Source organism: Malaya genurostris, chromosome 2, assembly GCF_030247185.1.
Source record: "Malaya genurostris strain Urasoe2022 chromosome 2, Malgen_1.1, whole genome shotgun sequence".
NCBI classification, from domain to species: domain Eukaryota; kingdom Metazoa; phylum Arthropoda; class Insecta; order Diptera; family Culicidae; genus Malaya; species Malaya genurostris.
The window spans coordinates 163,751,761-163,777,084 of NC_080571.1; the positions used below are offsets into that span (position 1 = coordinate 163,751,761).

The 25,324-nt window shown below is 40.1% G+C and overlaps 1 protein-coding gene and 1 long non-coding RNA gene across 3 annotated transcripts in view; one reads left to right on the forward strand and one right to left on the reverse strand.

Moving 5' to 3' along the window:
- Nucleotides 1-25,324, forward strand: part of LOC131431954 (uncharacterized) — a 515,365-nt gene that overhangs the window by 287,319 nt on the left and 202,722 nt on the right. The window lies entirely within an intron of this gene.
- Nucleotides 13,507-18,285, reverse strand: LOC131431956 (uncharacterized). Of its 2 annotated transcripts, XR_009229759.1 has the most exons (4): nt 17,984-18,285; nt 17,865-17,878; nt 17,453-17,598; nt 13,507-13,949 (listed from the first exon to the last, which is right to left on the reverse strand). It is a non-coding gene; the product is annotated as an uncharacterized LOC131431956 (long non-coding RNA). The 2 variants fall into 2 exon arrangements; XR_009229760.1 differs by lacking the exons at nt 17,865-17,878; nt 17,984-18,285 and adding an exon at nt 17,663-17,706.

Consider the following 25,324-nt stretch of genomic DNA (forward strand, 5'->3'; position numbering starts at 1 on the left):
CAAGAATTTGCTCCTTTCGTAAGTGCAAGTGATGTGCACCGTCAATTATCGGCGAGTAAGAGAAAGCCTACAGAAACAATTCGTGATTACATTTATGAAATGCAACAAATCGCTCTCTCAATCGAGCTGGACGAACCAAGTATCTGTGAGTATGTTGTGGATGGAATAACGGATGACGAGTTTCATCGATCTTTGCTGTATCAAGCACAAACGATTCAGCAGTTGAAGGAAAAGCTTCTCAGCTTCGAAAAGGTGCAAAAGAAAAGCGGAGCCAAACCTACACAAGAAGATCATCTTAGGAAAAAAAGTCAACGTGACAAGGAGATAAAATAGCAGTCGGATAAAACTGGTCCGAAGAAGCACTGCTTTAATTGTGGTGAAGAGTCACACGTCGCTGGCAATTGCTCACAAAAAGGCAATGGGCCGAAATGCTTTGGTTGCAATTCGTTTGGACATGTATCGCGAGATTGTACAAAAGCAGTTGAAAAAACCTGTTTTAATCCACCTAGTGGTGTGATGATGCTTTTCTCATATGCTATAATATTGTGGCATTCCATTCAACATTTTTCTCTTCGATTTTTGAAACAAACCAAGAGATTGTTTGTGCATAACATACAGAACCAGGTTTTGAGACCAGTTTAGAAATTATTTTACGTTTTTTGTTTCGCCGGTGTACAATATTTAGCACACTTTACCCTATAATTTCGGAACCGGAAGTCGGATCCGGATGAAATTCAGGAATGCCGTATAAGACCGAAAGACCTTTCATTTGAATCTAAGATTGTGGAAACTCGTCAAAACATCGCTGAGAAAAGTGAGTTAGATCCATTTTTGTATATATGACCACTATTTCCGGTACTTCCGGAACCGGATACCGGGAACCAGGATAGCCGCAATCGGTTTGTTTAGTTGCCTACTGATAATGACTATCGATTTGTGTAGTTTTGAGACCAGTTTAGAAAAGTTTTTACGTTTTTTGTTTCGCCGGTTTAAGTGACGGTGTACAATATTGAACACACTTTACCCTATAATTCCGGAACCGGAAGTCGGATCCGGATGAAATTCAGGAATTCCGTATGGGATTCCGTACGAGACCTTTCATTTGAATCTAAGTTTGTGGAAATCGGTCAAACCATCGCTGAGAAAAGTGAGTGAGATCCATTTTTATATATATGACTATTATTTCCGGTACTTCCGGAACCAGATACCGGGAACCAGGATAGCCGGAATCGGTTTGTTTAGTTGCCTACTGATAATGACTATCGATTTGTGTAGTTTTGAGACCAGTTTAGAAAAGTTTTTACGTTTTTTGTTTCGCCGGTTTAAGTGAACACACTTTACCCTATAATTCTGGAACCGGAAGTCGGATCCGGATGAAATTTAAGAATTCCGTATGGGACCACGAGACCTTTCATTTAAATCTAAGTTTGTCAAAATCGGTTCAGCCATCTCCGAGAAAACCTAGTGAGATTATTTGACACATACACACACATACACACACACACACACACACACACACACACACACACACACACACACACACACACACACACACAGGCATTGCTCAGCTCGATGAACTGAGTCGAATGGTATATGACATTTGGCCCTCCGGTCCATTTTTCACTAGTCGGTTTTTCCGTGATTGCATAACCTTTCTATATGAGAAAGGCAAAACGAGACAGCATGATGGCGTTAAGAAAAATACTTCGAAGGTGAATATGTTGAAGTGTTTTACGAACGCTAATCCCACTGTATTAGTGAAAACCCACGGTACAGTTGTCAATGCAATCGTCGACACAGGAAGCGATGTTTCGCTGATTCGGAACGATCTTTGGTCAGATATTGCAAATTACGGAGCTCAACTTGTAAAATCTAATATGCAAGTACGCGGATACGTCGGAGATGTTAACTCTGTGAATGGAGAATTAATGCTGAATATATCTATCGGAAATGAAGTTTACGACATTCTTGTTTACGTCATGCCGTATCGGCAATGAATATGAAAATGTTGATCGGGATGAACTTTCTTAGCAGTGTTGATTATTCCATTACTCAGCAAGGCGTTTGTATAACGAAGAGACCGATATCGAAACCAGATTAAATGGATCGGAAGAATCGAAGAATATATTGGTGAAAACGAGATCGTTGTTCCGTATCCGACGAGGTAATGAATCACATAAAGAATTACAATCCGGATTTATCTGCTATTGCGACGAACAAGTTGAAAATTAAGTTGCGTGATAACGAAGTCGTATGTGTAAATCCCCGACGATTAGCTGCTGTCGAGAAGAATGTAGTTAAAAACCAAATTGACAAATGGCTAGAAGCCGGTATCGTTCAGCCTTCTGAAAGTGAATACGCGAGTGCGGTAATAGTGGTACTAAAGAAAGATGGATCGCATCGGGTATGCATCGATTATCGCGAGATCAATAAGAAGACAAATTTCCCATGCCAAACGTGGAAGAGCAGATTGATAAATTATCGAACGCGCGAGTGTTTACTACGTTGGACTTAGAAAACTCGTATTTTCACGTACCAGTCGATAAAGAAAGTCAAAAATTCACTTCTTCGTTACAAGTGACGGGCAATTTGAATTCTTACGTGCCCCGTTTGGTTTGTGTACAAGTGGAAATGCTTTTGGTCGCTTTATATGCACTGCATTGAAGGAATTGATCAACGATGGGACAATCATAGCGTTCGTCGACGACATAATCATACCCACAGAAGACGAAGAAAAGGGTTTAGAGGTGTTGCAAAGAGTGCTGAAGGTGGCTGAGAAGGCAGGATTAAAGTTCAATTGGGGAAAATGTGTGTTCCTGCAACGACGTGTCGAGTATATTGGTTACGTAGTTCACGATGGCCAAGTCGAACCGGCGCCTGCAAAAATCGAAAAGGTAAAACAGTTTCCGATACCACAATAAAGTAGCTACAACGATTCTACGGTCTGGCTAGTTATTTTCGAAAATTTATTCCCTCATTTGCCAATGTCGCACGACCTCTATCAACTATGTTGAAGAAAGATGTTAATTTCCATTTTGATGACGAAGCAATCACTGCATTTAATTGCATTAAGGAAATTCTTGCAAGTTATCCGGTACTACGAATTTTCCAACCAAACGCCGAAACCGAAGTTCATACGGACGCGAGCAAACATGCTTTAGCAGGTATTTTGATGCAACGCGCAATCGACGATGATAAGCTCCACCCTTGTCATTATATCAGTCGTTTGACGAATACCGCAGAAAAGAACTATCACTCATTCGAACAAGAAACGTTAGCTGTTGTTGAATCGATTGAAAAATTCAGATGTTACCTCTTAGGACACAAATTCAAGGTCGTTACAGATTGTAGAGCTTTTAAGGACTCATTGACACAGAAGAAGATAAATGCACGTATAGCTAGATGGATTGGTGATTTAGCCGAATTTGATTTTGAGGTTGAACATCGTTCTGGAGATAAAATGCCACACGCCGATGTCATGTCTCGAGCGAACGTTTTGGTGATGTCAGCATCTGTCAGCGCCCGAATTTGCGAAGCCCAATTGCATTACCAGAGGGCCAAGGCCAAGAATAGCACTAGAGCGCGGCAAGTATTACGAGGGATTTGTCATCAGCAATGGCGTTCTGTATAAAGGTAACGAAGAATCCCGACGAGTTTATGTGCCGCAATCTATGGAGTCAGCGATCATACAGCCAGCTCATGAAAAAGGCCATTTTGGTGTAAAGAAGACCAAAGAACGTATTGACAAGGACTATTTCATTCCTGCATTAGAAGAAAAAAATAATAACTGTATTGCAACATGTGTTCCTTGTATTGCCGGTGAGAAGAAGCGTGGTAAGCTGAAAGGAAAACTGAAACCGATCTTGAAGGGTGATGTGCCATTTGACACCCTTCACATCGATCATCTTGGGCCGATGCCATCAACTCGAAAGGCGTACAATTATATCTTGACGGTGATTGACGGGTTTACTAAATTTGTGTGGTTGTTTCCAACGAAATGGACGGGGACTGAGGAACCGTTGAAAAAGCTTCGGATTATTTTCGATACTTTTGGCAACCCACGCCGAATTGTCAGTGATCGTGGTGCAGCATTTACGTCAAAGGTGTTCACCAAGTTTTGTTGTAACGAAGGTATCGATTTCCATACGATCGTTACTGGTGTTCCCCGTGGTAATGGTCAGGTGGAACGTGTTCATCGCATCATTATACCAATGTTAACGAAATTATCAATTTAAAAACCTGATGGGTGGTTCAGTCATGTTGCCACTGTCCAGAAATGCTTGAATAACAGCTGGCAGCGGGCGATTCAGACGACTCCGTTCGAACTCTTGACCGGTGTGAAAATGAGAACGAAAGAGGATGAGATTTTGCATGAAATATTACAGCAGGAGCTTCAGGATGATTTCAAACAATTTCGAGGTGAAATGCGAAAGGTCGCCCATCAAAGCATCCAACGAATACAGGAAGAAAATAGGAAGTATTATGATCTTCGGAGAAAACCATCGTCAAAGTACAAGTGTGGTGATGTGGTAGCTATACCAAAAATGCAATTTGGTGTAGGACAAAAGATCAAGCAGAAGTACTTTGGGCCCTATGAAATTATTGCAGTTTACTCGAATGATCGGTATGAGGTTAAAAAGTTTGATCCCGAGTCGGAGGGACCAAATAAGACGACGACATCAGGAGATTCTTTGAAGCCATGGTCGCTTCCGAGGCAAAAGTGATGTCAGGAAAGGCCGTGTGGGAGTGTGAGTAGCCCCCGGCAAAAGAGAAGAAAAATCAGTTCTCACACGATTGTCGGTTAGTCAACACGCATCTCGTGTCTATTCGTATATAATTTAAATAAACATGGTTTACGTATTTCTCATCCGCTCCTTTCATTATTTCCTACACACATGACCGATCTTTTCCGATCTCTGATGATTTCTTCCTGGATCGAACGACAATCTACTGCGAAACAGTGATAAAAACAACGGGTGGTAGGAAGAGATGTTGGAAATCCGCTTTCTGTTGCCAGAATACAACCTATGAGCTGGAACACCACTGAAGAATGTTGGAAGCCCAGTATGTCCAGTTTGGCAATTGTTATTGCGTGAATAATTTTATCAAAAGCATCAGAGCATTAAGGACTTATTGACAAAGAAGAAGATAAATGCACGTATAGCTAGATGGATTGTTGATTTAGCCGAATTTGATTTTGAGGTTGAACATCGTTCTGGAGGTAAAATGCCACACGCCGATGTCATGTCTCGAGCGAACGTTTCGGTGATGTCAGCATCTGTCAGCGCCCGAATTTGCGAAGCCCAATTGCATGACCAGAGGGCCAAGGCCAAGAATAGCACTAGAGCGCGGCAAGTATTACGAGGGATTTGTCATCAGCAATGGCGTTCTGTATAAAGGTAACGAAGAATCCCGACGAGTTTATGTGCCGCAATCTATGGAGTCAGCGATCATACAGCCAGCTCATGAAAAAGGCCATTTTGGTGTAAAGAGGACCAAAGAACGTATTGACAAGGACTATTTCATTCCTGCATTGGAAGAAAAAATCAATAACTGTATTGCAACATGTGTTCCTTGTATTGTCGGTGAGAAGAAGCGTGGTAAGCTGAAAGGAAAACTGAAACCGATCCCGAAGGGTGATGTGCCATTTGACAGCCTTCACATCGATCATGTAGACAACGTCCGTTTAATGACCTTTAGACATAGCATCTGTTGTAAACGTTGTAAAAGTTAGTAGGTTAGTGGCAGTTGAGTGTTTCGGCATGAACCCGTGTTGAGTTTCTACGATATACTGCTTGCAGCGATTAAAAATAGGCTCCAGAACGACCAACTCAAACAATTTAGGAATGGCGCCAAGAGCGGTGATACAACGGTAGTTGTAGATGTTCTTCTTGTCTCCTAGGCATCTTAAAGATACGAGTCATCCGAGTCTCTGATATGTCAGAAAGTAAAGGCAAAGGTCGTTTGCCATTTACTGTCCGAACCGGTAAAAGTTTAGATACGAGAAGCCTTCTGCTTACTTAAATGACCCTTGTCACGTCTCACTTTTCCGCACTTTATTCTTCACATCCTTGCTCTTCCTTGAGTACTATGGCTCTATGATTTCATATTCTTTCTCCTCTTATAATCTCTAGTTTGATATCGTTAAAATACCGAAAAAATTAAAAATTACTGGCTGACCAGAAGTCATAAATGAAAAAGTAAAAAATAACTAGAGATTATAAGAGGAGAAAGAATATGAAATCATAGAGCCATAGTACTCAAGGAAGAGCAAGGATGTGAAGAATAAAGTGCGGAAAAGTGAGACGTGACAAGGGTCATTTAAGTAAGCAGAAGGCTTCTCGTATCTAAACTTTTACCTTCTACCAGAGGAGTCGAACTTAGGCATCTTAAAGATACGAGTCATCCGAGTCTCTGATATGTCAGAAAGTAAAGGCAAAGGTCGTTTGCCATTTACTGTCCGAACCGGCAAAAGCAAAGTTACGAGAAGTTGTCACATTCTGCTCACGACGGTTTCTCACACAATGTGTTTCATTGTGTTGATATTTTCTCATCTCTATACAGTTAGTTATAACACCGCAATGGAAGATTTGTCCGAAACTATTGCTTGAGTGCCTGGAGTTGTAGCGTATGGCTATGCGTCCCAGGGTGCAAGCGGCGCACGGACAGCGCTCCATTCATCGCTGTGTGTGATGGAATCCCATCAAATTTTTTTTACTTTTTTCTTTTTTATTTATGACTTCTGGTCAGTCAGTAATTTTTACTTTTTTCGGTATTTTAACGATATCAAACTAACTAGAGATTATAAGAGGAGAAAGAATATGAAATCATAGAGCCATAGTACTCAAGGAAGAGCAAGGATGTGAAGAATAAAATGCGGAAAAGTGAGACGTGACAAGGGTCATTTAAGTAAGCAGAAGGCTTCTCGTATCTAAACTTTTACCTTCTACCAGAGGAGTCGAACTTAGGCATCTTAAAGATACGAGTCATCCGAGTCTCTGATATGTCAGAAAGTAAAGGCAAAGGTCGTTTGCCATTTACTGTCCAAACCGGCAAAAGTAAAGTTACGAGAAGTTGTCACATTCTGCTCACGACGGTTTCTCACACAATGTGTTTCATTGTGTTGATATTTTCTCATCTCTATACAGTTAGTTATAACACCGGAATGGAAGATTTGTCCGAAACTATTGCTTGAGTGCCTGGAGTTGTAGCGTATGGCTATGCGTCCCAGGATGCAAGCGGCGCACGGACAGCGCTCCATTCATCGCTGTGTGTGATGGAATCCCATCAAATTTTTTTTACTTTTTACTTTTTTATTTATGACTTCTGGTCAGTCAGTAATTTTTACTTTTTTCGGTATTTTAACGATATCAAACTAACTAGAGATTATAAGAGGAGAAAGAATATGAAATCATAGAGCCATAGTACTCAAGGAAGAGCAAGGATGTGAAGAATAAAGTGCGGAAAAGTGAGACGTGACAAGGGTCATTTAAGTAAGCAGAAGGCTTCTCGTATCTAAACTTTTATCTTCTACCAGAGGAGTCGAACTTAGGCATCTTAAAGATACGAGTCATCCTAGTCTCTGATATGTCAGAAAGTAAAGGCAAAGGTCGTTTGCCATTTACTGTCCGAACCGGCAAAAGTAAAGTTACGAGAAGTTTTCACATTCTGCTCACGATGGTTTCTCACACAATGTGTTTCATTGTGTTGATATTTTCTCATCTCTATACAGTTAGTTATAACACCGGAATGGAAGATTTGTCCGAAACTATTGCTTGAGTGCCTGGAGTTGTAGCGTATGGCTATGCGTCCCAGGTTGCAAGCGGCGCACGGACAGCGCTCCATTCATCGCTGTGTGTGATGGAATCCCATCAAATTTTTTTTACTTTTTACTTTTTTATTTATGACTTCTGGTCAGTCAGTAATTTTTACTTTTTTCGGTATTTTAACGATATCAAACTAACTAGAGATTATAAGAGGAGAAAGAATATGAAATCATAGAGCCATAGTACTCAAGGAAGAGCAGGGATGTGAAGAATAAATTGCGGAAAAGTGAGACGTGACAAGGGTAATTTAAGTAAGCAGAAGGCTTCTCGTATCTTAACTTTTACCTTCTACCACAGGAGTCGAACTTAGGCATCTTAAAGATACGAGTCATCCGAGTCTCTGATATGTCAGAAAGTAAAGGCAAAGGTCGTTTGCCATTTACTGTCCGAACCGGCAAAAGTAAAGTTACGAGAAGTTGTCACATTCTGCTCACGACGGTTTCTCACACAATGTGTTTCATTGTGTTGATATTTTCTCATCTCTATACGTCTCACTTTTCCGCACTTTATTCTTCACATCCTTGCTCTTCCTTGAGTACTATGGCTCTATGATTTTATATTCTTTCTCCTCTTATAATCTCTAGTTAGTTTGATATCGTTAAAATACCGAAAAAAGTAAAAATTACTGACTGACCAGAAGTCATAAATAAAAAAGTAAAAAGTAAAAAAAAATTTGATGGAATTCCATCACACACAGCGATGAATGGAGCGCTGTCCGTGCGCCGCTTGCACCCTGGGACGCATAGCCATATGCTACAACTCCAGGCACTCAAGCAATAGTTTCGGACAAATCTTCCATTCCGGTATTATAACTAACTGTATAGAGATGAGAAAATATCAACACAATGAAACACATTGTGTGAGAAACCGTCGTGAGCAGAATGTGACAACTTCTCGTAACTTTACTTTTGCCGGTTCGGACAGTAAATGGCAAACGACCTTTGCCTTTACTTTCTGACATATCAGAGACTCGGATGACTCGTATCTTTAAGATGCCTAAGTTCGACTCCTCTGGTAGAAGGTAAAAGTTTAGATACGAGAAGCCTTCTGCTTACTTAAATGACCCTTGTCACGTCTCACTTTTCCGCACTTTATTCTTTACATCCTTGCTCTTCCTTGAGTACTATGGCTCTATGATTTCATATTCTTTCTCCTCTTATAATCTCTAGTTAGTTTGATATCGTTTAAATACCGAAAAAAGTAAAAATTACTGACTGACCAGAAGTCATAAATAAAAAAGTAAAAAGTAAAAAAAATTTGATGGGATTCCATCACACACAGCGATGAATGGAGCGCTGTCCGTGCGCCGCTTGCATCCTGGGACGCATAGCCATACGCTACAACTCCAGGCACTCAAGCAATAGTTTCGGACAAATCTTCCATTCCGGTGTTATAACTAACTGTATAGAGATGAGAAAATATCAACACAATGAAACACATTGTGTGAGAAACCGTCGTGAGCAGAATGTGACAACTTCTCGTAACTTTACTTTTGCCGGTTCGGACAGTAAATGGCAAACGACCTTTGCCTTTACTTTCTGACATATCAGAGACTCGGATGACTCGTATCTTTAAGGTGCCTAAGTTCGACTCCTCTGGTAGAAGGTAAAAGTTTAGATACGAGAAGCCTTCTGCTTACTTAAATGACCCTTGTCACGTCTCACTTTTCCGCACTTTATTCTTCACATCCTTGCTCTTCCTTGAGTACTATGGCTCTATGATTTCATATTCTTTCTCCTCTTATAATCTCTAGTTAATTTGATATCGTTAAAATACCGAAAAAAGTAAAAATTACTGACTGACCAGAAGTCATAAATAAAAAAGTAAAAAGTAAAAAAAATTTGATGGGATTCCATCACACACAGCGATGAATGGAGCGCTGTCCGTGCGCCGCTTGCACCCTGGGACGCATAGCCATACGCTACAACTCCAGGCACTCAAGCAATAGTTTCGGACAAATCTTTAATTCCGGTGTTATAACTAACTGTATAGAGATGAGAAAATATCAACACAATGAAACACATTGTGTGAGAAACCGTCGTGAGCAGAATGTGACAACTTCTCGTATCTTTACTTTTGCCGGTTCGGACAGTAAATGGCAAACGACCTTTGCCTTTACTTTCTGACATATCAGAGACTCGGATGACTCGTATCTTTAAGATGCCTAAGTTCGACTCCTCTGGTAGAAGGTAAAAGTTTAGATACGAGAAGCCTTCTGCTTACTTAAATGACCCTTGTCACGTCTCACTTTTCCGCACTTTATTCTTCACATCCTTGCTCTTCCTTGAGTACTATGGCTCTATGATTTCATATTCTTTCTCCTCTTATAATCTCTAGTTAGTTTGATATCGTTAAAATACCGAAAAAAATTGTATTTATTGACTGTCCCAAAACGGGAACGTTAAGTGCCGCCTGGGTGATTTGGTAAAGTGCTATGATTTCTCTAGACGATATCTCAGAGAGTTTTTTCATGAACATTTCGCAAATTTTATGCATGCCAGAGCTTGTTTGTTCATTGTATAACATAGATGAAGGAAGATCTGACCCCTGCCTTTTTGTATACTTAATTGATTTCTACGTAATTTTGCGGTACAACAAACCTCCTTCTTCGAATATTTCTTTGAAGCTGTCCTTTTTAAACTTTTCAATTGTCGCAGTTCTACGGTTTTCAACGGTACTTGTTCGGGTGGCTTACTAATTTGGTTAGGAACATATTGATCAATAGCATACATCAGAACAAAGGAAAATATTTGAGCTGCAAGATTAACATCGCCATTCTCAAGATTTAACAGTAAATTGATATATGAATATATATATATACATATATATATATATATATATATATATATATATATATATATATATATATATATATATATATATATATATATATATATATATATATATATATATATATATATATATATATATATAGATTGATGAAAAAAATCTGAGCGCGGGTTTGGATTCTAGACCTGAACCTGATTTCTCGGTTTGCACTCTCGATGAAGGTTTCGGGTGGATTCTGGATCTGAGTTCTGGACCTGCATTCTGATCATGGATCCTGGATTCTGAATCTGGAATCTGGACCTGGTTAATGTACATGGATTCTAAGCCAAGATCTGAATTCCAGACCAGAATTCCGTACTATAACTGGAACTCTGAACCTGGACCTGAATTGACCTAACCTAACATGAATTTGTGATCTAAGTGCAGAATCTGAATTGTAACCTATGCTTTAATTTCATCCAAGATTGTTGAGATCCGTCGTGTTTCGTAACTGGTTAAGTGAATGTGTTAATTTGTGTCAAGAAAATATTTGATTATTCTAACAGTAAACATCCCAACCCAACACCCACTAAGCACGCAGCCATCCACGTCTGTAGTTTCCACTGCCCACCGCTAGTAGCGCATATCGAAGGAAGTAGGCGGCCATGGAGGGTGGGGATAACGAAAATAAAAGGTACAATGGGATGGAGGGAACGTGAGAGGTAACGGACTTCTGAGGGGTCAACGGTCGAGGTTCAAGCTGAACGTACTCTGATCTAACTGCCATTAAGTTGATTACTGTCAAACTGAGCAGACACACTGGTGAAAACTTTAAGTAAGTCTGTTGGAAAAAGTGCTTGAAAATCGTGAAGTAATTCGTGCATAAAAGAAGCGAGGATCAATTTGAGAAGCAGACCAAAAACAGACAACCAGGTAATGGAAACCTAGTAATTTTCCCGAACCTCGACCTCGATCTCCCCGAACCTCCATCGAACGGAAGTAACGGTTTTAATACCTTCATCCCCCGTACCTACAGGGCCCTCCGGTTTACCTGTAAAATCTACGCTACGCCGTTTACGCCCTGCGTCCCTGCAATACGACGCGTGGTGCAACGATATCCACCATTGCAGTATCGACGCCATTCATATCGACGGCGTCACTTCGGCTTCGTCTCAACAGCCAAGTCAAGTTCGCCGGAGCAGTTCCAGAATACAGGAGGAACGCGAAAGAAGCAGGAACGGAGAGGAAGCAGGATAGGAGGAGTTCCGAGGTAGGAGTAGATTAAGGAAGTGGGATTCAAGTGGCAACGTATACGGAAATAAAGGTGGGTTTTACTCAAGATAATCAAGTGTTTCCTTGGCAAGTAGTTCGCGAGCGTAAGCCGACCCTGAACTAGTATAAGGGGGAGGGTCTCATATATGCTGGACAGTAACTAGAAGCGACCAGTTACACTTTGGCGCCCAACGTTAAAGCAAAATCGCGAAGATTGTAAAACGAAACACTTGAAAACCAAGAGATTGTCTGCAGAAGTCTCTGGAAAAACATCCAGGATTCTTGAGCGGAATTGGTCGGTGTCACTTAAAAAAAAACTAGCACGGTTGAGCGAAACATTTTTTTAAAAAAACATTGTTTGATTTTGGAGGGTCTTGTTTGTCTGTGGGAATGAGGATTACAATCCAATATTGGGAGCAATCAATTAAAAAAATACAAATTCAGTTTGAACCAAAAATACTTCGCGAATCATAGACAATAGTTTCATCTGCGGAGTGATAATATTTCGGATAACATAAGCAAAACCAGCAAGCAGAACCGAGCATTTATTCAGTACAGATGTTCTAAACTTGAATATTACTTTAAGCTTCATATTTTGTCTTTTAAGTACATTACCTTATTGTGTTTAAATTATCGACTCAACTTTATTGATTAAAATGGAACATTTGCATTGGGCTACGCAGTATCGGGCCATGAACATTGCCCATTTAGCGATAGACGAGTTGCAACATGAACTCCGAATTCGCAGATTGAATGTAAATGCGCCTCGTAACCAGTTAGAGAGAAATCTCCGACATAGCTTAAAAGAAGAAAAAGGTCAGAAAAATATTGAATATGAATTTATTTGCGAATCTGTAGAGCAAGAATTAGTATTGTGTGATACAATTGTGGAAGAGATTAAGATTGCATTAGCAAACCAAAGAGCAAAAAAAGCACCGGATCAAAAGTTTAAAACTAAGTTGATTCATGTGCTTTTCAGAATGGAACGCTTAAAGCCTCATGTTGTCGAAGAACCAGATCTAAATAGGTTAGTGTTAATCGCTAAGGATTGTGTTAAAATGGTGAACGAGTACTATTCGGTCACGTCACATCTCCCAGAAGTGAGAGAAGCGGAACTAGCAATCATTAATGAAAGTTTAGCGCGAGTTAGGAGAGAGGGTTTTGAAACCGAAAATTTTGAACAAGAAGATGGTTTGGATAGAGAACGAGTAGCACATGATGGTATAGAAAGAGATGAGGAAGAGAGATCTAGTAATATAAGAGAGGAACAAGAGAGCGAAGAGGGGGAAATTGATGAGGTCGTGGATGACGTAGAAAACTCACCAGACAGTGAAAAGGAAAAATTAATGGAGCAGAATAGGGAATTAGAAAATGTGGTTCAGCAATTGTTACAGCGCATACAAGCCCTAGAAGCAAAAGAGACTGCAAACCGATTACAGGAAAATCGATACAAAACTACTAATAGCACACAGATAGATGAGATGATGACTAAAGCAAATCAAAAATGCAACGAAAATCAATCTGATTTTCTTCAGTGGCTTAAGGAAAAGGGTAGCTCATTGAACAGTGGGCTTAATCTAGAAGAGAAAAACACTAGGGTGGCACGGAATAGGGTAACAGAAAACCATCGGCTACCGGTTCATAAATGGGCAACACGTTACGATGGGATGGATAATGGTAGAAGGCTTAACGAATTCTTGAAGGAGGTAGAATTTAATAGACGGTCGGAGGGTTTTTCCAAAATCGAGTTGTTTAGAAGTGCTCACCATTTGTTCACGCATAAAGCAAGATCGTGGTTTATGGAAGTGAACGGCGAGGATGAAATGGAGAACTGGGATAATTTAGTATCAGAGTTAAAGAACGAATTCTTACCAGTTGACATTGATTATGTGTATGAACGACAAATCAATAGCAGGAAGCAAGGTGTCAGAGAGAAATTCCAAGATTATTACTTAGATATGGTCCGGATGTTCCGTAGTCTTTCGTCACCATGGGAAGAAAAACGAAAATTTGATGTCTTGTTTCGAAATACACGCGAAGACTGTAGAATTGCCATGCTTGCAGCCAATGTGTCTAGCATACCTAGAATGAAAGAGTTTGGTAAGAAATTTGATTCGATAAATTGGCAAATGTACCAACGAAAAGATAGGTTCATCCAAAAATCTGCTCAAATAGAGGAAGTTAGTCACCAGCGTTCACAGTTCCACAAAAGTTCAAATCAGTTTCAACATAAAGGTTCACGAGAGGAAAACCAACATACACATCAAAAATCAGAAATTAACCACAACTATCGAAAAAGTGCGTGGATTCCAAGACAAAAGTTTAACGAACAAAAAGTTCAAGAAAATTCACACAGGTCGGAAAAATCTCGACCAAATTTAGACAGTATGACAAGAGCTAAAAGTCCGATTGCAGGTCCTAGTGGGACCAGCGCACTTCATAGAATAGTGAGAGCATACATTCCAGTAAGGAAAGGAGTGTGCTTTAACTGTCATGAAGACGGGCATAGTTATACTAATTGCTCTAAACAACGAAATATGTTTTGCGAGTGTTGTGGATTCCCAGGCTATGCAACAAAAGATTGCCCGTATTGTCAGTCAAAAAACGGTCAAAAGACTGCTCCGTGAGGCGAGGCAGTCCATTGCGTAGTACCACAAGACCTCACGATGAAGATAATATAAACCACGAGAAAATGCTCCAGCATCTCGGTTATACGAATGTGGGAGTGGATGTCACTAGGGATGCGGAGATTGCAACGGTGCTCGTAACCCTTGATGGTGACTCCAGACCATTTGCTGAAGTAGGGATAATGGGTATTTCTATGCTTGGGTTACTTGATAGTGGTGCAGCGAGGACGGTGTTAGGAATAGGAGGGAAGAATTTGATCAACAAGCTAAATCTACAATTGAAACCCACGACAATGAAGTTGAAAACAGCAGCTGGACAATATTTAGAAGTTTTAGGATGCACTGACATACCTATAACATTTAACGGCTGCACAAAATTACTACCTGTATTAGTAGCACCGAATTTAAGTCGAAGATGTATTTTAGGATATGACTTCTGGCAAAAATTCGGAATCCGTCCTACAGTAGATGAATTTGTTGAAGCAGTGGAGGATAGTACAGGAGATAATTTGAAAAAAGATGAAGAATTAGGTGAATATCAGAAAAGCCAATTAGAGGAAGTAAAAAAAATGTTTCTTGTAGCAAGTCCAGGGGATTTTGGGAAAACAAACATGATAGAACATACAATCGAAATGGAGGAAAAATTTCGCGGTGCAGACCCAGTGCGGAAAAATCCGTATCCATGGAGCCCCGAGATTCAAAAAAAAATCCATCGGGCACTTGACAACATGCTATTAGAAGGTATAATTGAGCCATCGGACTCCGATTGGTCTCTACCGATTGTACCAGTGAAGAAGAGGGACAGTGACGAAGTTCGTTTGTGTCTCGACGCTCGCAAATTAAACGAGCGAACAAAAAGGGATGCATACCCGTTGCCCCATCAAAACAGAATCCTGAGTCATTTAGGCCCATTTAGGTTCTTATCTACCATAGATTTGTCACAAGCTTTTTTGCAAGTGCCTTTGAATGAAAAGTCTAGAAAATACACAGCTTTTTCGATACCAGGAAAGGGCCTGTATCAGTTTACTCGTTTGCCCTTTGGACTAGTAAATAGTCCTGCAACATTGAGCAAGCTGATGGATAGAGTACTAGGCCACGGGGTTCTCGAACCATTCATATTCGTATATTTGGACGACATAGTAGTGGCCAGTCACACATTCAACGAGCATATACAGAAATTGAAGGAACTTGCGAGGAGATTGAAAAAGGCTAATTTACACATAAATTTAAAAAAATCAAATTTTTGCTGCTACGAACTGCCATATCTCGGTTATATTTTATCTCGAGACGGACTTCGACCTAATCCAGATCGAGTTAGAGCGATCTTTGGATATGAGGCTCCGAATTCCGTGAGATCCCTTAGACGATTCCTCGGTATGGTTAATTACTACCGTAGGTTTATCGACAAATTTAGTGAACTCACCACACCTCTGACCGATTTATTAAAAAACAAACCGAAGAGAGTACGGTGGACTAACGCAGCAGAAATAGTTTTTCAAGCCATTAAGGAGAGGTTAATCTCAGCTCCAGTAATGGCCAACCCAGATTTTCGTCTCCCGTTTTGTGTCCAAACCGACGCCAGCGACACTGCTCTCGCAGGGGTACTAACACAAATGCAAGGTGGAGAGGAGCGAGTGATTGCGTATCACTCAGAAAAGCTCAAGGGCGCCGAATTAAATTATCATGCCGCAGAGAAGGAGGGCTTGGCTGCTCTTCGTTGTATAGAAAAATTTCGTTGCTATATTGAGGGAACTCAATTCACTCTAGTAACGGACTCGTCAGCATTAACCTTCATCATGAAAGCCAAGTGGAAATCCTCCTCACGTTTGAGCCGCTGGAGTATCATTCTCCAGCAGTATGACATGGAAATAAAACACAGAAAAGGAAAGGACAATATAGTACCTGATACCCTTTCCAGGTCCATCGAAACGCTAGAAGTGGTGAGAGATGATAAGTGGTACAAGGGATTGTTCCATGCAGTCGAGACAGATCCAGAAAATTACATAGACTTTCGGATCGAAGACGGTAAACTATATAAATTTGTTTCCACCAGATCCGATGTTTTGGATTACCGTTTCGAGTGGAAAGAGTGTATTCCAGAAGCAGCTCGTTTCCGAATAATGACGCAAGAACACGATCAAAACTTGCATATCGGTTTCGAGAAATGTATCGAGAAACTTAAGAGAAGATTCTATTGGCCTCGCATGAGTGCGGACCTTAAGAAACACATATCTAGATGTATGCCTTGCAAAGAAAACAAGCACTCCACTAGATCTACAGCGCCTGAAATGGGGAAGCAAAGAGTTGCAACTAAACCGTTCCAAATTATTTGCATGGACTACATACAGTCACTTCCGCGAAGCACACATGGCAATGCACATTTATTAGTCATTATGGACATTTTTTCTAAATATTGCATGCTTGTTCCGGTCAGGAAGATTTCGTCTAAAAGTCTGTGTAACATTTTAGAAGAAAAATGGTTGCAGAAACTCTCAGTCCCGCAATTTATCATTTCGGATAATGAAACGACTTTTTTGTCGAAAGAATTTCAAAATTTGTTAAAAAAATACGAAATACAACATTGGGCGAATGCACGACATCGAAGTCAAGCCAATCCAGCAGAGCGTTTGAACAGGACGATAAATGCAATGATTCGTACCTATGTTCGACATAATCAACGTCTTTGGGATGCTTATATTTCCGAAATCGAGTGCATTCTAAACAACACGGTACATTCTTCTACTAAGTTCTCGCCTCATCGCCTTATTTTTGGTCACGAAATGGTAATGCGAGGAACGGATCATCGATTAGAGGAAGAAAAACAATTTACAGAAGAAGAAAGAGTGGAAAGATTGAAAGGAATAAGTAAAAAGAATTTTGAGTTGGTGAGAGAAAACCTTCGTAAATGCCATGAAAATACAAAGCGGCAATACGATTTGCGTCATAAACGATACTCACCAACATTCACAGTTGGCCAGAGAGTTTTCAAACGGGCATTTGGTCAATCTTCAGCGAACAAAATCTTCAACGCTAAGTTAGGTCCACAGTATGTTCCATGCATAGTAATGGCAACAAAAGGATCAAGCTCCTATGAGCTTTCAGACCTAAAAGGAAAACGATTAGGAGTGTTTTCTGCAGCAGATTTAAAAGCTTAGGGTTAGGAAGCACCATAATACACTGGGTGTTAAATGGTTAGATGGTTAATACGTGGCGATAAATTCGCAGATTTACGTCAGTCTTTGAGTACATGCATTTGTAAGGCGCAATGCGATACGATAAATAAGTATTTCATATCGCTGTGCAGCTCTCAAATGATGAAGAAGCAATCTATGCCGGCATGGGATATGGTTCGCGGAACTGAGCTAACAACCTTGAAGTCCATCACTGAAAAAAAAAAACAATAGAAAACCAGATATAAAAATTAGTTCAGCGAGTTAATTCAACTTTTTAGGGAAAGGAAATGTTGAAATGAGTTCAAAAATCACTTACCAGCAGAAATATCATATTCTGGTGGGTCGATAATTTTCTACCTAGAACCAGGGGCAGGGGGAACTAAGCGAAGAGCAACCATGTAAACGATCATTTGGCCGAAATTTAGTTCGACAAAATGATATAATACTTCCTTTAGCGCACTTCCCCCTTGTTCTGGATAGAACTGTTTCGACCACCATGTTTTATCACATCACGCCGTCTTATAGCTCATGATAGCTCGGTTCAGCGAATATATATCACACACACAGATGAAACTGATAACGTTATCACACTACGCGCAGGGTGAGTTGATTAGTATAGGTCAACTCCGACATGGTGAAATATTTCATATTTTTCGTTAAACCGTACTCGGATGCGGTTTTGTAAATATTTTGGAAAAAAAAATCTCCGGAGAATAGTTTCGTATATATTAAATTTAAGCTTGTGTTCTACTCAATATTTTAGATATAGTAATTATAAGCACATTTAGTATTTTTAATTCTGTCGTTAGGTCGCTTATAGTAATTTTAATTCTTTCCTCATCAATGTTGGTTGATGTTTCAGTATTTTGGGTACGCTGGAGACCGGAATCTTGAGATGTTGATGGTCAGTAACAGGTCTCGACCTTGAAATAGAGAGGAGTTGGTATACCAACGATGATAACTTATGACCCCGACCCGAATTATACTGAGAAGTAAAACGTGGTTTTCTTCCCTAACGATCTGCGAGACGTGAAAAAAAATAATAACAAAAAAAAAATATAAATTCTGTTTTGTAATCCAGTGTTAAAAAAAAATGAGTGACCGGTCGGTTTTGTTCCTGAGTTTTTGGTTCAGAGGTACGCGACAATTGACGGGTGGACCGGTGGATTGTAACACGAGATTAAAAAAAAAAATATTTTAGTTTCATAAATATTTTTTTTTACCCGAGTTGGGGGAGAGTGTAACCTATGCTTTAATTTCATCCAAGATTGTTGAGATCCGTCGTGTTTCGTAACTGGTTAAGTGAATGTGTTAATTTGTGTCAAGAAAATAGGTGATTATTCTAACAGTAAACATCCCAACCCAACACCCACTAAGCACGCAGCCATCCACGTCTGTAGTTTCCACTGCCCACCGCTAGTAGCGCATATCGAAGGAAATGGGCGGCCATGGAGGGTGGGGATAACGAAAATAAAAGGTACAATGGGATGGAGGGAACGTGAGAGGTAACGGACTTCTGAGGGGTCAACGGTCGAGGTTCAAGCTGAACGTACTCTGATCTAACTGCCATTAAGTTGATTACTGTCAAACTGAGCAGACACACTGGTGAAAACTTTAAGTAAGTCTGTTGGAAAAAGTGCTTGAAAATCGTGAAGTAATTCGTGCATAAAAGAAGCGAGGATCAATTTGAGAAGCAGACCAAAAACAGACAACCAGGTAATGGAAACCTAGTAATTTTCCCGAACCTCGACCTCGATCTCCCCGAACCTCCATCGAACGGAAGTAACGGTTTTAATACCTTCATCCCCCGTACCTACAGGGCCCTCCGGTTTACCTGTAAAATCTACGCTACGCCGTTTACGCCCTGCGTCCCTGCAATACGACGCGTGGTGCAACGATATCCACCATTGCAGTATCGACGCCATTCATATCGACGGCGTCACTTCGGCTTCGTCTCAACAGCCAAGTCAAGTTCGCCGGAGCAGTTCTAGAATACAGGAGGAACGCGAAAGAAGCAGGAACGGAGAGGAAGCAGGATAGGAGGAGTTCCGAGGTAGGAGTAGATTAAGGAAGTGGGATTCAAGTGGCAACGTATACGGAAATAAAGGTGGGTTTTACTCAAGATAATCAAGTGTTTCCTTGGCAAGTAGTTCGCGAGCGTAAGCCGACCCTGAACTAGTATAAGGGGGAGGGTCTCATATATGCTGGACAGTAACTAGAAGCGACCAGTTACAGAATTCTGAACCTAAAATTTGCACTTCGATTCTGGAACGGAATTCTTAGTCTGGATCCGAATACTGAAACGAAAATTATTGGTTCTGGACGAAAATTATTGACAGAAATTGTTTACCTGAACCTGAATTCTGGATCTGCATCTGGATTCTGGAATTTAATTTTCACCTGAACTTAGACTTTGGTTCTGCACCAGAATTCTGACTCCAGTTCAGCTCCTGACAGAACCAGAAAATAGATCCTGAACCTTGACTTTTCACCTGAATTCTGGACCTAGTTTTAGAACATGGACCTGGCTTCTTGAGCGAAAATCGGTATCCGAATTTTAGGCCTGCATTTCGGACCTGGGTTATAGACCTGAACTCCTGATAGGAATACATAAGTTTTCCTGTGGTTTTTACATAAGTTCTGACCACAGGAAATTTCAGATCTGAGCTTTCTCAACCTAGAAGCAGGATTCTGGGCAGGCATGTCAAAAACACGGATCCGTTCTGCACCGTACTCACCTTCACTCGTGAGCACAACACCAAGAGTATTGAATGCTACGCTTCGTGCCCGTGTTGAATGACAAACATCGAACGCAGCAGAAAAAGCACCCGTAGTGGTGGTCGTGTAATTGTCAAACAATGGTGATTTTCGGGCAGCACTGAAGTCGAGTGTTCCTGACTTCGGCAAACACCGAAGCCGAGTGTTTCCGATTTTGCCCTATACGCTACTTGTACTTCAAGCGCCTATAGCGACACGGTATGACGAAAAATGGGTTTGAATGATTAATTCTTATTTCATCAATACGCGTTTGATTGAATTCAATTGATTGACAATATAACCAACGCATGGGTGCTTCACGAAATTCAAAACACTCGGCTCCGGTGTTTAACGAAACTAAAACACGCGGTTTCGGTGTACGCCGAAGCTTGAAACACCAGTGCCGAAAATAAAACTGCGTCACGAGCACCGTGGCTTAGGATATTGCGTTTCGTGTTTCTCTTTGTGCACTGGCACGCAATGGCATTCTTAATACACGCGGTGGCGGTGGTTAAATGAAGCACGCAGTGCAGTGCAGTGTTTGGACATGCCTGATTCTGGGTCTGAATTTTGAGCATATTTTTTTTGTATGTTGTATGAATTGAATTTGGAATATAGACATGATATGAACGCCTCAGGGAAGTAGAAAATCATCCTATTCGTCAAATCGATGAAATACTTGCCTATCTTGGAAAATCAGTGATCTCGAAATGAGTGAAACCAAACGAACAAAAGCTACCGCCGACACGAAAGAATACAATTGTTGTTGACTTCAGGCAGTGCAAAATTCGACTTTCGATACGTGAACTTGAAGGTTTGCTGAAGGAGCAAATACAACTTGACATTAAACGTGTGCATTTACTTCAATGCAATAAGACAAATAATGTTGTTTACATCCAGTTTTATAAAGAGTTGGATGCAATTCAATTCGCAAAAGACAACAACAATGTGCACTATGTGGAGCACGAGAACATTAAGTACATCATTCTAGTATATATGGATGATAGTGCTGTAGAAGTGCGTGTGTATGTTCTTCGCTCAAGCGTCTCCGATTCTTATATTCGCAAAACTATGTCCCAATACGGAGAGATTCTCTCTATCGAAAAAGTAAAGTGGAAGAAATTTTTCCCCGGTATTCTAAATGGCGTACGTTTATTACGCATACACTTGAAGAGGCCTATACCTTCTTATGTGATTTTCGGTCAAGATACAAGAATGCCGTGCAAATCAATTGTTACCTATGACAATCAGATGGCCACATATCAATATTGCCAAAAAGCTGTTCACTACGGTAAGCCATGTGATAATCTGGACAAGGAGACAACTACACCAAAGGACAACGGTGCTTCCTTCACACAAACCCCAAGCAACCCCAGTACACCTGTGACAGTCGCCAACAACAATGAAACATCCCCTTCAACGAAACCATCAGTATCCTTTATAGAACAAAGTACACCGGCTGCAGTTAACAACTTACCCTCCAACCAACCAGCAATTACAACCAATATACAACATGGTGCGTCTATAGCAACGAAAAGAAGACGGAAATCGACAACAATACCATCGATGCGGCAATGGATGACGAGACGAACCACGAACGGAGTGCCCCTCAATCCTCGCAGGAGGGATCACCCCCCCCCCCCCCTGGAAAAAGGGTGACAACGAGATCCAACTCAAAAAAAATATTTAAAAAATCGGCCACGTAAAGCTTGTACGCAAATAGGCTTGAATAAAAGATATCTTTAAAAAAAAATTCTTATTGAGCAACCAAACGAAACGATTACGGAATTTCTTTACAAAAGAAAAGCCCCAGAACACATGGCCAAAAGTAAATTTTAGAACAACTAAAAATTAAACTTAGAACATAATAGAACATGGCGACATTGACAAAGTAGTAGACAGTGACCGCCAAGGAAATCAACTTTAAAAGTGTCAGTTTTGTGTTAAGCCGTTCTAAGCAGAAGCAAGTGAGAGTTTGTTTTTGTACCGGGCGGCCACGCAACGGATATTGTGCATCAGAACTAAGACAAAACAGAAGACTATGTATTGTCCCCCAATATTTTTTGAAAAAGGATTGTTTTTCGTTTCGGAAGTGACTTGTTTTGATCGGTAGTACTACTGAGCCGGGAATAAGAATTAATCAGTGTGACCAACACTGAATGGATATTTAGAAGTGAGGTGATAAGAAAATGTTATTCTCCGCTGGCCAAAAGAAACGGCGTTGTGAAGTTCTTCGACATTGAAATCTGCGTTTACCAATCCGAGAAAAACAAACAAACAAACAAAAATATCAGAAGAAGGCGAACCCCCGATTTGAGGCGTTGTGTTGTGTTTCGCAGATTGGACGAGCGTCGTCGTCGTCTGACAACGGAGACAACGCAAAACTAGTAGTGCGAGCAACGAGCAGAACCCCGCAGACATCCACCCACAATGATGCTGCCATAAAAAAAACGAAGGTAAATTAGTAGGGACAGTTTAGGAATAATTTAATAATATTAAAAATAAATAGAATGGAACGATCTTATTAAAAGAATAAAACTCTAACAGGAGACGATCGATTAACGTGGGTAAATTAAGTAGACGAAGAAGAACAATTAGAAGTGAATGAAAAGAAGCAATAAGTAGATTTTTTTTTCTTCATTACAAATGGAAGACCCCTTCTGGGACAATATCGAGTTGTGGGAATTAATCGACGATTTCCTCCAAGAAGTAATAAACAACCGAAGACGCGGCTAGCGCTGCAGAGACATTTTATATTTTTTCCTCTCCATATCTATCCAACGCTGGATCCAGAAAGGATTTAAAACAGCACAAAGCATACACTCAATCGCATAAAAATTGCATAAATATAATTTAAATAAAACTATATACATAAATATTATAATTTTACCACTTTTACTAGCTGTTGAGATGTTTACCATTATTTAAATGTCTATGACAATAAAGCAACTTAACGAAGAAAAACCTGTTTTAATCCACCTAGTGGTGTAATGATGCCTTTCTCATATAAATCATACCATCATATATAATACTGTGGTATTCTTCAAAAAAATTTTCTTCGATTCCTAAAAAGAATAACCGAAATCGGTTTGTTTGACCGTCTACTGATAAAAACTATTAATTGGAGAAGATTTGAAATCGATTTATGGTATACAATTTTTAACACACTTCACCTTATACTTCCGGATCCGGAAGTCGGATCCGCATGAAATTCAGGAATTACGTATGGGACCACAGGACATTTCATTTGAACCTAAGCCATCTATGAGAAAAGCTAGAAAACATATTTTCATTTTTTTGCACATTTTACCCCATAACTCCGGAACCAGAAGTCGGATCCGAACAATATTCAGGAATTTTGTATGGGATTACAAGACCTTTTATTTGAACCCAAGTTTGTGAAAATCGGTTCAGCCATCTCTGAGAAAAGTTAGTGCACTTATTTTCACATTTTTTTGCACATATTACCCCATAATTCCGGGACCGGAAGTCGGATTCAAATAATATTCAGGAATTACGCATTGGACCACAGGACCTTACATTTGAACCAAAGTATGAAAATCGGTCGCGCCATCTATGCGAAAAACTAGAAAACATATTTTCATTTATTTGCACATTTTAACCCATAACTCCGGAACCGGTAGTCGGATCCAAATAATATTCAGGTATTTTGTATGGAACTACAAGACCTTTCATTTGAACCCAAGTTTGTGAAAATCGGTTCAGCCATCTCTGAGAAAAGTTAGTGCAAAAAAACGTTACATACACACATACGCACATACACACATACATACACACACATACACACACAGACATTTTGCGTACTCGACGAACTGAGTCGAATGGTATATGACACTCGGCCCTCCGGGCCTCGGTTCAAAAGTCGGTTTTCACAGTGATTGCATAACCTTTCTATATGAGAAAGGCAAAAAAAATACTTATAACTATAAATAACAACTTAAGAAAATCAATTAATAAAAAATTCAAAACAGAAACTTCAACGACAAAATTAAACTACGCCAACGCGCTATATGCACAAGTAGAAAGCAATCTACTAGAAAACGAAGACTCATTATCAAACACAGAATTTATATTTTTTGATAAAGCAGCAAGAAATACTACAGTAACCACGAAACTACAAGAACAATTAGCTGACGAGAAGAAAAATACCGACTTCAAAATGACAAACGCAACACCAGCAGGTTTTTAAATCTGCCAGGCAACGGCGTTAGTACCAATGTACGACGGCACGCCTGTAGGATTGGACACCTTCACAGACTCAGTAAATCTATTAGAAGATAATACTACAGCAGAACACTTACCAATGGCATCAAAATTTATAAAAACACGACTAACAGGTAAAGCAAGATTGTGCCTACCTGATAATATAAATTAACTAGTGGAAAACGTTAGATCGAGGTATATGGACGTTTTAACATCTGAAAACATAATCGCAAAACTTAAGGCCACCAGACAGAGTGGCCCAATAACAAAATTCTGCGAAAAAGTAGAAAACCTAACTACTTCACTCGAGCATATCTAAACAAAAAATACCCCCTGAGGTAGCAAAAACAATGGTCACCAAAGCGGGCCTAAATACCCTTTTATCAGGAATAAACCAACCTGAAACAAAAACAATACTAAAAGCAGGAGACTTCCACACAATGAAGGAAGCTATCCAAAAAGTACAAGGAAATTTGACCGAAAACACAACCACTGCGCAAATCTTAACCACGCGAACTATGCAAAATCGCAACAATTTCTAAAACCACAACCGTTTCTCTAAAGGAGAAATTTCATAACCCACAGTAATTATAGCACAAATCAACGCTATAACGGACCACACCGTACTTACAACAATAATAACCAATTCTATGCTAGCAGATCTGAGCGCCCAAAT